Source organism: Liolophura sinensis, chromosome 8 (genome assembly GCF_032854445.1).
Source record: "Liolophura sinensis isolate JHLJ2023 chromosome 8, CUHK_Ljap_v2, whole genome shotgun sequence".
Classification (NCBI taxonomy): Eukaryota; Metazoa; Mollusca; class Polyplacophora; order Chitonida; family Chitonidae; genus Liolophura; species Liolophura sinensis.
In genome coordinates this window covers 34733100-34745224 of record NC_088302.1, presented here as the reverse complement: position 1 = coordinate 34745224, position 12125 = coordinate 34733100, and the positions used below count along the sequence as shown (strand labels likewise).

The following is a 12125-nucleotide window of genomic DNA, read 5'->3' as shown; positions in this document are numbered from 1 at the left end:
AATACAAATGATTCACAAACTTCAGTTATTTGATTGCACTACAGTGTAGCCATAGCACAACCTATTTTTGATTACTGATGATACACTTTAAACATTTATTTACATTTCAAATACAGTTCTGACTGTGTTTTTCTTTGCAGTTCAACTGGACTTTATTTCATGTATTAATTATTAACAATTGCTGAATATTTAATGTACCCCTATTTTATCCAAAATTTTGGACACCTGGTCTACTCATTTTAGCAAACGCATATGTAAATCTAGCAGCAAGATTGAGTTTCTTTTTTCTCACATAGTTACACCATCTAATGAACAGCATGCTCATATCCTTACTTTTCCAAAAGGCTGGTAAAGAAATGTAATATTCTACTTTCAACACTGCTAATATCTGTCTCAAATTCTAAAAGAATTAGGTATGCATTTAGTGCTATATTCAAGAAGGCTTCTCTTTATACGCTTTTAAATAATTATGTACAGATGGATTAAAGCAGCTAGTGTGTAAACCACTGAGTGATACCAGAAGTCCATTACCTAGAAGTATGCAACTTCCCTATAGCTAGTCTCGTGCCAACTGCTGGAGAAATATGCCAACCTCTTTGGTGGAAATTGTGAACTGAATCATGGGAAGTCTAACTGTGAATGGCTGCTAGAAGAACTGGTCACACCTTGAAACCGAAACTCTGTATTTAAAAACTATGACTCTGATAAACATTGTTATGACTATTTTTATATTTCCAATCAACTCTCAAACAATTACTATCGAAGACATTGTCATCTTTTCAAAAAACTTTCTGCTGTCGTAATTTTTTTTGTCCATTTCAATACAATCGTGGTGGGATCCCACCATGCATCAGCCGTGTCTCAAACGTTAGCTTCACAACAGAGAGAAAAAAAAAAAAAAAAGAATTTATAGCCGCACAGATACATTACATCATGTGTTAGAGATGGAAGAAAAGTGTAAAGTGCTGTGGAGGTTAGCTATAGGGAATGCATACTTCTAGGGACTTATGGTGATACTGATCATTAACTTGCCCATGGGTTGTGAAATTCATATGAACTTAAATGCAACATTTGTGGAAGAAACGTCTTAAAGTAAATGTACACACAAACATGAAGGCTGCACTAACTGCCCCATAACTGTGCTGTCAACCACTTATTCTCACCTATGAACAATGAGAGAGGGCAACTCTATAAATTTTGTGACCAGTGAGAGGGTTGAACCCAGTTTGCATGCACCAGAAGTTTGGAGACATGCACTTTTATACCACTGGTACATCCTGCTTTCCATTTTGTGATTTAATTACATCTGTAATGACAGTGGTACGTACAGGCTGACTGCTTCTGCTGACAGTTTTGGGCTTTCAAAACCTGTCCCTGCCGCCTCACTGAGCCCACATAATCAACATTCTGGCTATCAACAACCTTAAATTGTATACTTGAAATGCTGGGAGATCTTATCAGTACCTCAAGTCACGATTTTGCAAATTAGAAGTTTATTTTTTTAAATTTAATATCGACGTCTTGTTGTGCAAGGACCCCAGGGGAACAGCTTAGAGTAGGCATTAATATAGCTTGTTGTTCTTAAGACTGCATTCCACAAGTTCACATGTGCAAATATGCCACCTTTAAGGCAAAGTCATGCTTTCTTCACCTCTGAATGGCAGATTGACAAATGGAAAATTTTAAAAGGCGAATTTCTTTGATAACCACTTTGATAAACTTTTCTATCATATTCACCATCAGGCACATCAAAAGTTATAGTTTCCATTTCAATATCCTGCAGTATAAAAATACACTCACATTTCCATGAAACAAATGTTAACAAATCAATACTATGCAAGTAACACAATAAATAAAACCACATCAATGCCTATCATCACAATGTGTTCAAAAATCATAAGTATCCACAGCTCCTCCATGGACAGATATCTATACATTGATCTAAGTACATACTTATCTACTGTAATAATCACTGTTCCATGAAAGAACATGATGAAAAGGAATATCTGTGAGGTCACTGACACCCTGTCACAAATGTAAATGTGTATGTACATCACTGGACATCACTTTTCTGGGCATTTTCAGTTTAATTGTCGAGACAAAACTACACTGGTTGGACTGGCTAGTTTCAGGGCTTCACAGAAAGTATTATTTTATCAGTCAACACAGAATAATGCCTTCAGAGTATGCCTGAATAAACACACTGCAAACACGCGAAAAGGTTGAAGAATTACTATACTGACTGTTACATCATAATAGCATCATCCAGATTTAAGTGTATACATAACATGCCAGCAAAGTACATGTTTAAACCAGCACAAGTTGACCTGGAGCACATCCTGACATTAGCATGAAATATGCACAAACTAAATGATAGAGGCAGCCAGCATATTAACTCTATCCACTTGCATTGTTGATGATCACAAAACCTTGAAGTGATGCTCTAATATTTATTTATTTATTTACTTCATTGTTGCTTGTTGCCATACTTAAGAATTTTTCACTTACAAGGTGGCAGTCAGTTTTAAGGGTGGAAAAAATTGGAGTGCCTGGCATTATAACCACAGACCTTTGGCAAGTTGCTGATGAACTTTCCCTTGTTCACCATATTGGTTGCAGACAAGTGGTCTGCAATGAACATTAGACTGCACAAACAGCCAGGGTCATTGAGCGCTTATTGTCACGGAGGCCCTGCACCCAGTGAGAGCTGGGGAATACACATATTCCCTGTCTAAGGCTTGGTTTGAGCCTGCACCTTGTGTGTCTGAGTAACTGGAGGCACTGTATGTTTTCCCCCACCCATAAACCTGGACCACAATGTATGTGTAAATGTAAAAACCCGCATTGTGCTCAAGATTATGGACAGCAAATATTTCAGATACATTATGCACATATGCTGGGAACTGATACATGCATATGTTAGTGTACAGAGTTAGGAGCCAAAAGACACTGCGATGTACTGTACCATTTCATAATTTTAGTCAAAAAATGTATTACAAGCAGGCATCAATGAATTTGTGTATACAAATGCAGCAAATGGAAAAAAATGTCATAAGAAAGTATAGCACTATGTTTTCAAAAACTTGTTTTCAATGTCATTGTCCAAAAATAAAAGTGAAAGGTTTAATTGTAAATTTTGATATCTATTATCTATGATAATAAGGTCATACAAAAGGAAAAAGTGCATGCACATTAGCAATGTTGATAACATAAAGTGTGAAGAAGAGATGGTAAAACAATAGTTCATTTGTATAACCATTTACAATTGATATTTGTGAGCACAAAGATGGCAAAGATTCCTGAAATACTGAGGTAAAAAAAACATTTTGTTTGACCGCAGCATTTGATTATGAAAAACAAGCCTTTAATTAAACACTAATTACTCAAGGTCCTGAAACTGAATTAGACATCTTCTCCAGTAAATAAGCTATTTGACCATAGATTTAAGAATAAAAGACAAGAGAAAAAAAGAAGGAAAAATATGTGGTTTTATAACCTTTTCACATGTGGAACTGGGAAACAGTTTATTACTTAAATACTACTAATTAAAATTATTCCATCTGGTAATTTCTTTTCTCACTTTCTATGGATACATTGGACAGCTAATTAGCAAGTCACTATTACACAAAAGGCAAATGAAGTGGGAAATGAAAGAATGATGGAAGTCAATCCAGCGGAAGTGGACAGTAAAGTGTACACATACAAAGCTTTGATTTGTTTGTGGGCTGTACAGTCACTTGTTATTAAGAATACCATTTACTCCTTGCAAAAAAACAAAAACATGAGTGCACACACACACAAACCATACAGCAGCCACACATGGAACATGAAGAATGGGTATTAAACTGTAAAGAATGAGCAGATAAATGGGGATTGAAGACTTTTTGTGATGGAAACAGGAAAACAAAAGATGAATAGTTAAAACTATCAAACTACCTTTAATTATCATTTCTGTGTGAGCTGACTATATACAGATACCTTTCACGTATGAAGAAGATATAAATTAGGATGTCACCAGAATGAGGTGTGAGTCTGACAAAAGAATTGGTCACTGGCTCTGAATATTAAAAAACTAACCCTGCAGTGGCAATAGTTGAAATAGACTGATATCACTACCTTTATATTCTGCTATTAAGTAGGCTGTGAGGATAGGTGTTGAATTTCCTTTCACCTCATCTTCAAAATAAGCAAACTGTCTTTGTCCTTCGACAGGTATCAGAAATGCCAATCCCTACCCTTACAAGTATGTGACTCTGTGTTCTAGCACACCTAATGTACTGAACGCAGTTATTTCCCCTTGTAATGTAAATTAGTATTTTGTACCGTTAGTATATGAAGTCTTAAGGTTCACATGTACTTGTATGGTACCTCATTCTAGAAATTATTATTATAATTTTAATCATAGTGCATTTTTGTATTTTTAAATTTAAAAGTTTAAGTTTTTTTAATTTAAAGTTTATTTGACTTAAATGGTGATTTAAAAGAAAAAACAACCAACAACTTAAATTTAGCTATTTCGAAAGAGAGGAGGAAACTGATCTAAGTGGCCACTGGAAATTTGTTCTGACGACTATATGCATGTAGTTAAAAACTGTATGCTCCAGAATACACTTAACCTACAAAACTCTGATAGGGCACCACTATGACAGTATATAAACATGAACAGCTGTATGCAAACAAAAACATACAAATCAACACGCCAAAACCACAGAATTAAGTGTAACTCATTTCCTGCAGTTATATCCCTTGAGTTACATGCATGAATTGTACATGTAGCTCTAGGTGTAAATACTTTAGGATGATTACATCAGAACCCAGACAACATAAAATCTGATAACAATGGGGTGGGGGGGGGGGGGGGAGAGAGAGAGACACTATATGACCCGTGAACATGTGAGGAGATTTCATTGTCATCAGACAACATAACAGTTCCCATCACTCATATCAGGTTAAAATGCTACATAATCTTGGCTGTCAGTTACAATGATCAAAAGTGTTGCATATATATGGTGCTGGCACTATAGATCTGAAAAATGACAACAATTGGTAAAGAAATCAAAAGAGCAATGTACATGTATGTACTTGCCATAGCTCCTAAATGACAAATGACCATGGTGCCAGGTCAAGTGATCAGAAGTGCTATGGTAGCACTATAAATGGGAAATGGCCAAAGTGTCATGTGATCAAAAGTCCTACAGACTGGCACTACACAGATGACAAATGACCACAGTGGTCATGTGATTGAAGTGCAATGTACTACCATTATGGGTGACATAGGTGTCCATTTCAAAAGGGAGAAGATTTACAAACAGTTCAGCAGATCCATGTGAAATAAGAATGTATGGAAAATTTTCTCTACTACTATAACTGGAAGCCTCTGTGCTAGCGTAGCACAATGACTCAGGAGCCTCCCACCCACGCGGTCGCCTTGAGTTCAAGTTCATGTGGGCTTCCTCTCCTGTAGATGTTCTTGGGTTTGCCCCAGGCTCAGTCTAGTTTTCTCTCACCACAATGCTCGCCATGATCACATACACGAAATAATCTTGAAATCTTGTAAAGTAAAGCATGGTGTATGCTTATACACAAAACTGAAAACAAGCCCAGTGGCTTAGATCTCCTGCTATTGTGTCATTAAGAGGCAAATTACCATGCTCTCAGTATGTGTTAACCCATGAAAAAAGAATGCTGTGGGTGCCAGGAAATCCAAGATGGCTGACAGCAGCCATACTATGAAAGTGGGTTACCCTGAGCAACAATAATCAATCCAGAGGTTCATAGAAGTAATTTTTCCAACATACCAACCACTACTTTCTTGGTGAAATGGAGTATTTTTTCACTTGAAATTGAGGGTTTTTTTGTTTCGACAAACCATTTGAGATACTAAAATTGAATATTTTGCTACGTTACAATACTTCATTGATTGAAGTAATTATCACTGCCTATAGATGAACTCAAGCTGGCCTCCTATAGCTAGTTGATACTGCAAGCTGATAATTGGCACACATTGTAGTTTAATATTGTTACATCTATTTCAGGATACCAGTTCAGTCAAGTGTTAAGACCTGCCTAGAAAGCTTACAACCTAGGGCATCAGTCTAGATTGACTGAACTCACAACATGAGCGATTGGTCTTGACATCACATTTAAAAGATATTCAGTACTCACGAATCAAGACAAATGGTCATGCATTAATGGATTATGGAATAAGTCTAAAAGTAACCATCTCCCCCCCCCCCCCCCCCCCCCCGTTTTTACTGCAAACTTAATCTGACATTTGGCACATTTTGCTCATTCTGCTCCATAGTCTTCGTGCCTCCGCAGTAACATGGCTTTCTGTCTGTCAGACCTGACAGCGATCTGACCAAAACATGGAGACATGGTGTCAAGCAACAACCCGATTTATTAGGTTACAATGTCAACATGACATGTGAGCTAAGTCACAACTGTGAATTATCTTGGATTTACCAGCCTTAAAGGAAAAGAAAATTTAAATATCACACAAACACCATTAAAAAGAGTCTGCATTTCCTTGCAGGTGTCTGCCATAAAAAAATTCTAATATGTACTTCAAGTTGATAAATTATAAATAACGTCGGTGCCAAAGTCCACTGTGGGCAACTCCATTTTGCCCAAAAACTAGTCCCTGAAGTCTTCTGTGTTAGGAGGAGAACTGCTGTTGGAAACCGCTGCAGTGCAGTTCGTACATTTCCAGTAGAACTCTTCTTCCCATAAGGTAGCGAACAGTACAGTTCGTTTTCCGCTTGATGATCGGGAAACCGGAATGTTGGAAGTAGGTTCCAAGTTTTCACGCACAAGCCGGCAGATTTAACAACTCTCATTGGCTGAGAGGCAACACACCCCCAGCATTAATTACAGGGTGTTAAAGATGGAGCGATGAACTAAGTGATTTATGCCAGCTTTGCTGTTTTCAGACTTTACGTGTATGGCGAGGAAAAATCGCAAAATTATGCAGCAGGCACCACCAGATACAAAAAAATGTGCTCTTTTCAGGCTATAGTGTCACTGTTTTAAGTTTTCTTCTCCTTTAAAAGCTACAGAATGTGGCAAAAATTGGCGGAGGAACAAAGAGTGTCTTGGTGAACATAATCTAATGGAGTTTAGCGCAGTAAATGCATGTATTTTTTTCATTTTGCACAGGGTTTTGTGGCATGGTGTTTCCACGCACTAAGGTGTTTTTAAATACCACTATTTCAACCTGGAAGACTCCTCAACTGATATCTATGTCTAACCCCATGTTAAAAGATAACAGCCGAGATCCTTGGCTAGCTAGAAACTAATCTGCATAGTGCCTTCAGATGAATACTCTGTGTATGATCTAAATTCTCCTGAAATACTATCCTTACTTGTCAAAATAATCGAAAATTTCAATCAACAAAAGCAGTTCAAAATGAAGCCTGATTAGACTTATTGAGTGGGTACTAATCACATGAAAGTTTCCTCGAAAATCAGTCACCCGTAATGAGAAAATAAGGAGACCCACAAATAGTGATTTACTCCATGGAGTATTAACTATAATGGCATTTAAACAGAGGGCCTACATATTTACAGAGATAGAATACACTGCTACGTCATGTATCAATAAATTGTCACTTTTCCCACGACAAATATGGCTGGACTTAAATGGCCTGAAGTCCCGTCTGGCACATACCTCCTTGTTCAGTCCTTGAACAAAAAAAACACGCTTTTATAGCGAATCAATGTCGCTGGTAAATGCATGTTCCTATCAGGAAAGAACGTTTTGTGGCTTCTCAATTTTGTGGCTATAAGCCATTTATCAAACTTCAAACTCCACAAAACAACGAAAAGGAAACCTGGGGCAAACTGCGTGCTTGCCTTGAAAGGAGTTGAAGATATTAGCACCACCTGACATCAGGGGGAGGAAGGCAGGCAGACTGTGTGCGCTCATATGCAGTCACTCGTGCTATGCTAATCTCAAAAACAGAACAATTGGAGACCCAACTAAGTCAAATTATTTGTAAGGACTGATTTGGCTGAAACTAAAGAAGCTTACTATATGTCATGTTTGATTTCACACGCCCCTCCACTTCCAAAAATTGCTTTCTTGAATCTAATCAACGCAAAGGGTCATGAAGATTTCCGTGAAAGTGAGATAACATGTGACGCAAACAAGTTGTTTCACGGAACTTTATAGATGTTTAAATTGAGTTTATGTACAATTTTGAATATTTCTTTCAAAAAGCAACCTCAAACTGAATACATATAAAAAGTTTTTCATTCAACTGACAAACCAAATACCGGCTCATCTGGCTTCTATGAGCCCCTGCAATCGCAACCGTCTCTTGTCTGCTCTCAGAGGTCAAGCCATATAAAGTAAAAACTTCAGTGGTTGAAAAATGGTTGAGATACTTTATTAACAAAGATAGGTTTGAGTGACGAACAGACTGAAGGACAGAGAGAATTCCTCAAGGGTGGGGGACAATACCTATGATTTAATCAACTGAAAATTTAATGTGATTGCTGACGAGTACAATTTCTGTTGCATGTATGTAGCGTTTTTCATGTTGTGTTTGTTGCAGACATATATCTGCCTGTTAAGTTCATTTAGATTCCTACAGTGGTTGCAAGCCTAAGCTCTGCGTTTACCTACCTGATGATTTATGATGGTTGACAATCTGCCTGTGACAGCATCTAACAGGTTCACTCAGTTCACACCATCTCCAACATCTGCTGCCAGATATGTTGACTGTTGGATGCAGCTATTAAACTGTACATGTATGCCTGCAACAAAAATATACAGAGTGCAAAATTTTCGTATTTATTTTCAAAGACAGTTTGCATAGTACAGGTGTGAAAGCTGAAATGCATATTTTGAGCCTGAATGTAAGTATTTATTTCTTTGGAATAACAACAGTATGTTTATCATTATAAAAACACATAAATTTCATAATATGTAATTGATTGAATCATAATTTAATTATTTCACTTTATTTTAAACTCTTTACCCTAGGGGTGTCACGAAAATGTTACTTTGTACAAATAAGCAATTTATTAATTAACAAACATGAAATGACACAAAGCAGAGCCACAGACATAATTGCACTGTGACATTCAAATACTCCTCACCTTTCATCATCTTTTATAAAGAATAATAAACAAAACTGATTATTACTGCTCACAACCTTCACTCCAAAACTCATCAAAACTGTGAAAACAAGGCTGCATAAAGCGGGGGCGTTACAAGGGATTGTATGTACATCCAACATGCCTTCATCTGCTCCTTTACCTCTCAAAGCATTAACACTGGTGATAGCCTTACAAAAATACCTGCCTAAACTCAGGTTTCAAAAACTTTAAATGCTTCAATGCAGACAGAAAGTATCAGATGTCATGTATGGCAAACTTAAATAATGAGAACTGTACTCACCACTATGATCAAATAAACACATTGACTACTGCTTTACAGGCTGGATTTGATGTATATTTTGTCACATTGTTACAGAATATTAAACAGATAGTGCATGCTGAGGGATGGGATTATGGCTATCAAGAATTGTTAGCTCAACAGAAGTAATATTTAACGAGTGCCAAGCACAAGTTGAACATCACTTGCTGGGAGCTGACAATTTCTGACATGCCATCTCCAGCATGTATTTCATTCTATAATACTGAAAAAAAAAACATTGTCCTGGCTCAGATAGCACTTTACATCTCAGAATATGGACATTGATAACAGAGCTAGCCATTGTCCATTTGTTTAATGAGTGAGTGTTTGGGGTTTAACGTCATACTTAACAATTTTTCAGTCATATGACGACAATCCAAATTATTTACAAACAAATATAGAGGCACATAAAGGGAGATAACTGCAGTAGAATAAACACATAAATGTGTGATATTACTTTCTGAGCATGACATAGCTTTGCTTGAGCTTGTACATCAATGTTTTGCGGAACATCATGTGACAGTGTACATACTGACCATTGGAAACCAAGAATGAATGTGGTATAATGGTATTTGTTATGGTTAATATTTTACTGTTTGTTTGAGGTCTCTGGATGATGTGGTTCTATAGTTTCGGTGACAGTTCAACTTGCTATTATTTCAACACTACATTTGCATATCATTTCATAAGTGATGATATGGTTTCACTGGCAATTTTCTGTAGGTGAATGGGCTTAATTTAATACATGTATACATCAAGCATGTCAAGTGAGCATAACAGAATATTTATGCACTAGACTGCTATTTACTGACTTATAGCATAAACATTTTCTGCTTAGGTGTGAAATACGGTTCAGTTCATTGGTCTTTAAAAATATTTCTTTATCTGATTGGTGTTTTATGCAGTACTCAAGAAAATTTCACTAATATGTCGACATCCAGCTTTATGGTGGGAGGAAACCAGCCAGAGCCCGGGGAAAACCCACGACCATCCACTGGTTGCTGACAGACCTCCTTAAAAACACGCTGATTTCTTGGAGAATCTCTCTTTTGCTATGAAATCACATGGAATTCAAATAAAATCATAGTTACCATATTCTCTCACCCTATCCTGTTATATCAAAGTACCAACAAGTTCAGCTAGGCCATCCTCAGAAGCTCAGCATGCATAAGGTTTTATTACAGCTTACCTAATTACATTTTCACAAGTTTCACCATTTTGAGATGACACGAATAAGGTAAGCAAAAGGAAGTTTGGAATACGGAATGACCTTCTCAGAATGAGATTGTGGACATCAGGATACTCCTCATTTTACTTCTACCTATAAGGTTCAATCACGCATGCACAGTGGAGAAAATTTTATCTAAATGATTTGGTAATACAAAACTGCAAATGTTTTGCTGAATGTGGCCGAAAAGTCTATGGGTCAAGAGAAAGATGTTGGGTAGGCCTTTACACCTCATGGCCCACTTCATTCCATAAAGTGCTTTGGGAATAGACCAACTAGATTTTTGAATGCACTGATTAAACACTGGTGTAGGTAAATATCAGGAATAGTTCAAAATGGATTTAAACATTTAATCGAACTACTGGGAGACTAGGTTGGACTACTGGGAGACCAGGTTGGACTACTGGGAGACCAGGTTGGACTACGGCTAGATAAGGACTCCTGTGTGATAAATGTTTTTTACTGAGGATACACTGTGTCTAGCCACATGTACACATTTCACTTTTAGTGTTCACCCTCATACCAAAAGCCCAGCATTTACAAGTATCATTAACCGGAGATTGTGAGGGTGTACAAATAGGCCTAATCCAATGATTTAGCGAAATCTTAACACGCAAATTTCGACCGTTTGGTAACACAATTACAGCCCCAGGAGCGAAATTAACATCTTATGATACTCTTAACAGTTAAACTAATGAAAACAACGTTTTCCACAAATTCTAGCCTACAAACCTTTTTAAAGTGCAAACAGTTTACCTGAAAATGTATTTTTTTCTTTGAAATTTGACGACTGTCTGCTTTCTGTCGGCATGTGTTATGTACCTCCACTGACAGGAGAGCTCTAATATTCGCAGTTAAAGTACTCTGTATACAAGTATTCTATTCGCAGTTCTGTGATGCCAGTGGGCGTAGTGTGATTCACCTTTGGGCTTAAGGAGGGAATTTAGCACACGGGCGGTTTCTATCCGGGAAATAAATGTAATGGATACAATATATGTACAGTGATGCAGAGTTCATGGTGACATTTATATCTATGAGAAAAATTAATCTGTTCACTTGTGGGGTGAGCAAGAAAGAAAGTAGCCGAGGACATAAATCCTAGTGAGTTCCGAAGGTCTAAGCAAACGGTTTTAAATATAAAACTTTGCAATTTCACACAGTTTTCATTAGTGAAAATTTTCCCGTCACAGCTGAAATAGTACTAAAACAACAACCATCATGCCACTCGGACATCGTACATTTCAGACAGATATTTTAGATTACCGTGCTAGTACTGTAGAGACTAGAGTCATCGAAATCATATTGCAACTTTAGTCTACTTGTTGAAGAGGACAGTCTCATCCGATTGGTGACCTGGTCCTATGTGCCTATATGTAATATAATTAAGACGTACATAGACAAAAAAAAAACAAACAAAAAAAAAAAAAAACAACAAAAAAAAAAACAGAGCAGCGACGACGGTGTGGTAGCTGG

General features: G+C 37.1%; 1 protein-coding gene across 1 annotated transcript in view; it reads right to left on the bottom strand.

Moving 5' to 3' along the window:
• The window catches only part of LOC135472273 (ubiquitin carboxyl-terminal hydrolase 35-like), a 43642-nt gene extending 32172 nt beyond the window's left edge, over positions 1-11470 (bottom strand). Inside the window, exons 1-2 of the mRNA XM_064751706.1 lie at positions 11409-11470; positions 8630-8760 (exon numbers count right to left, since the gene is read on the bottom strand). The gene's annotated coding sequence lies outside the window, so the exon portion shown is untranslated. The remainder of the gene's footprint in view (positions 1-8629; positions 8761-11408) is intronic.
• Between the last annotated feature and the right edge of the window lie 655 nt (positions 11471-12125).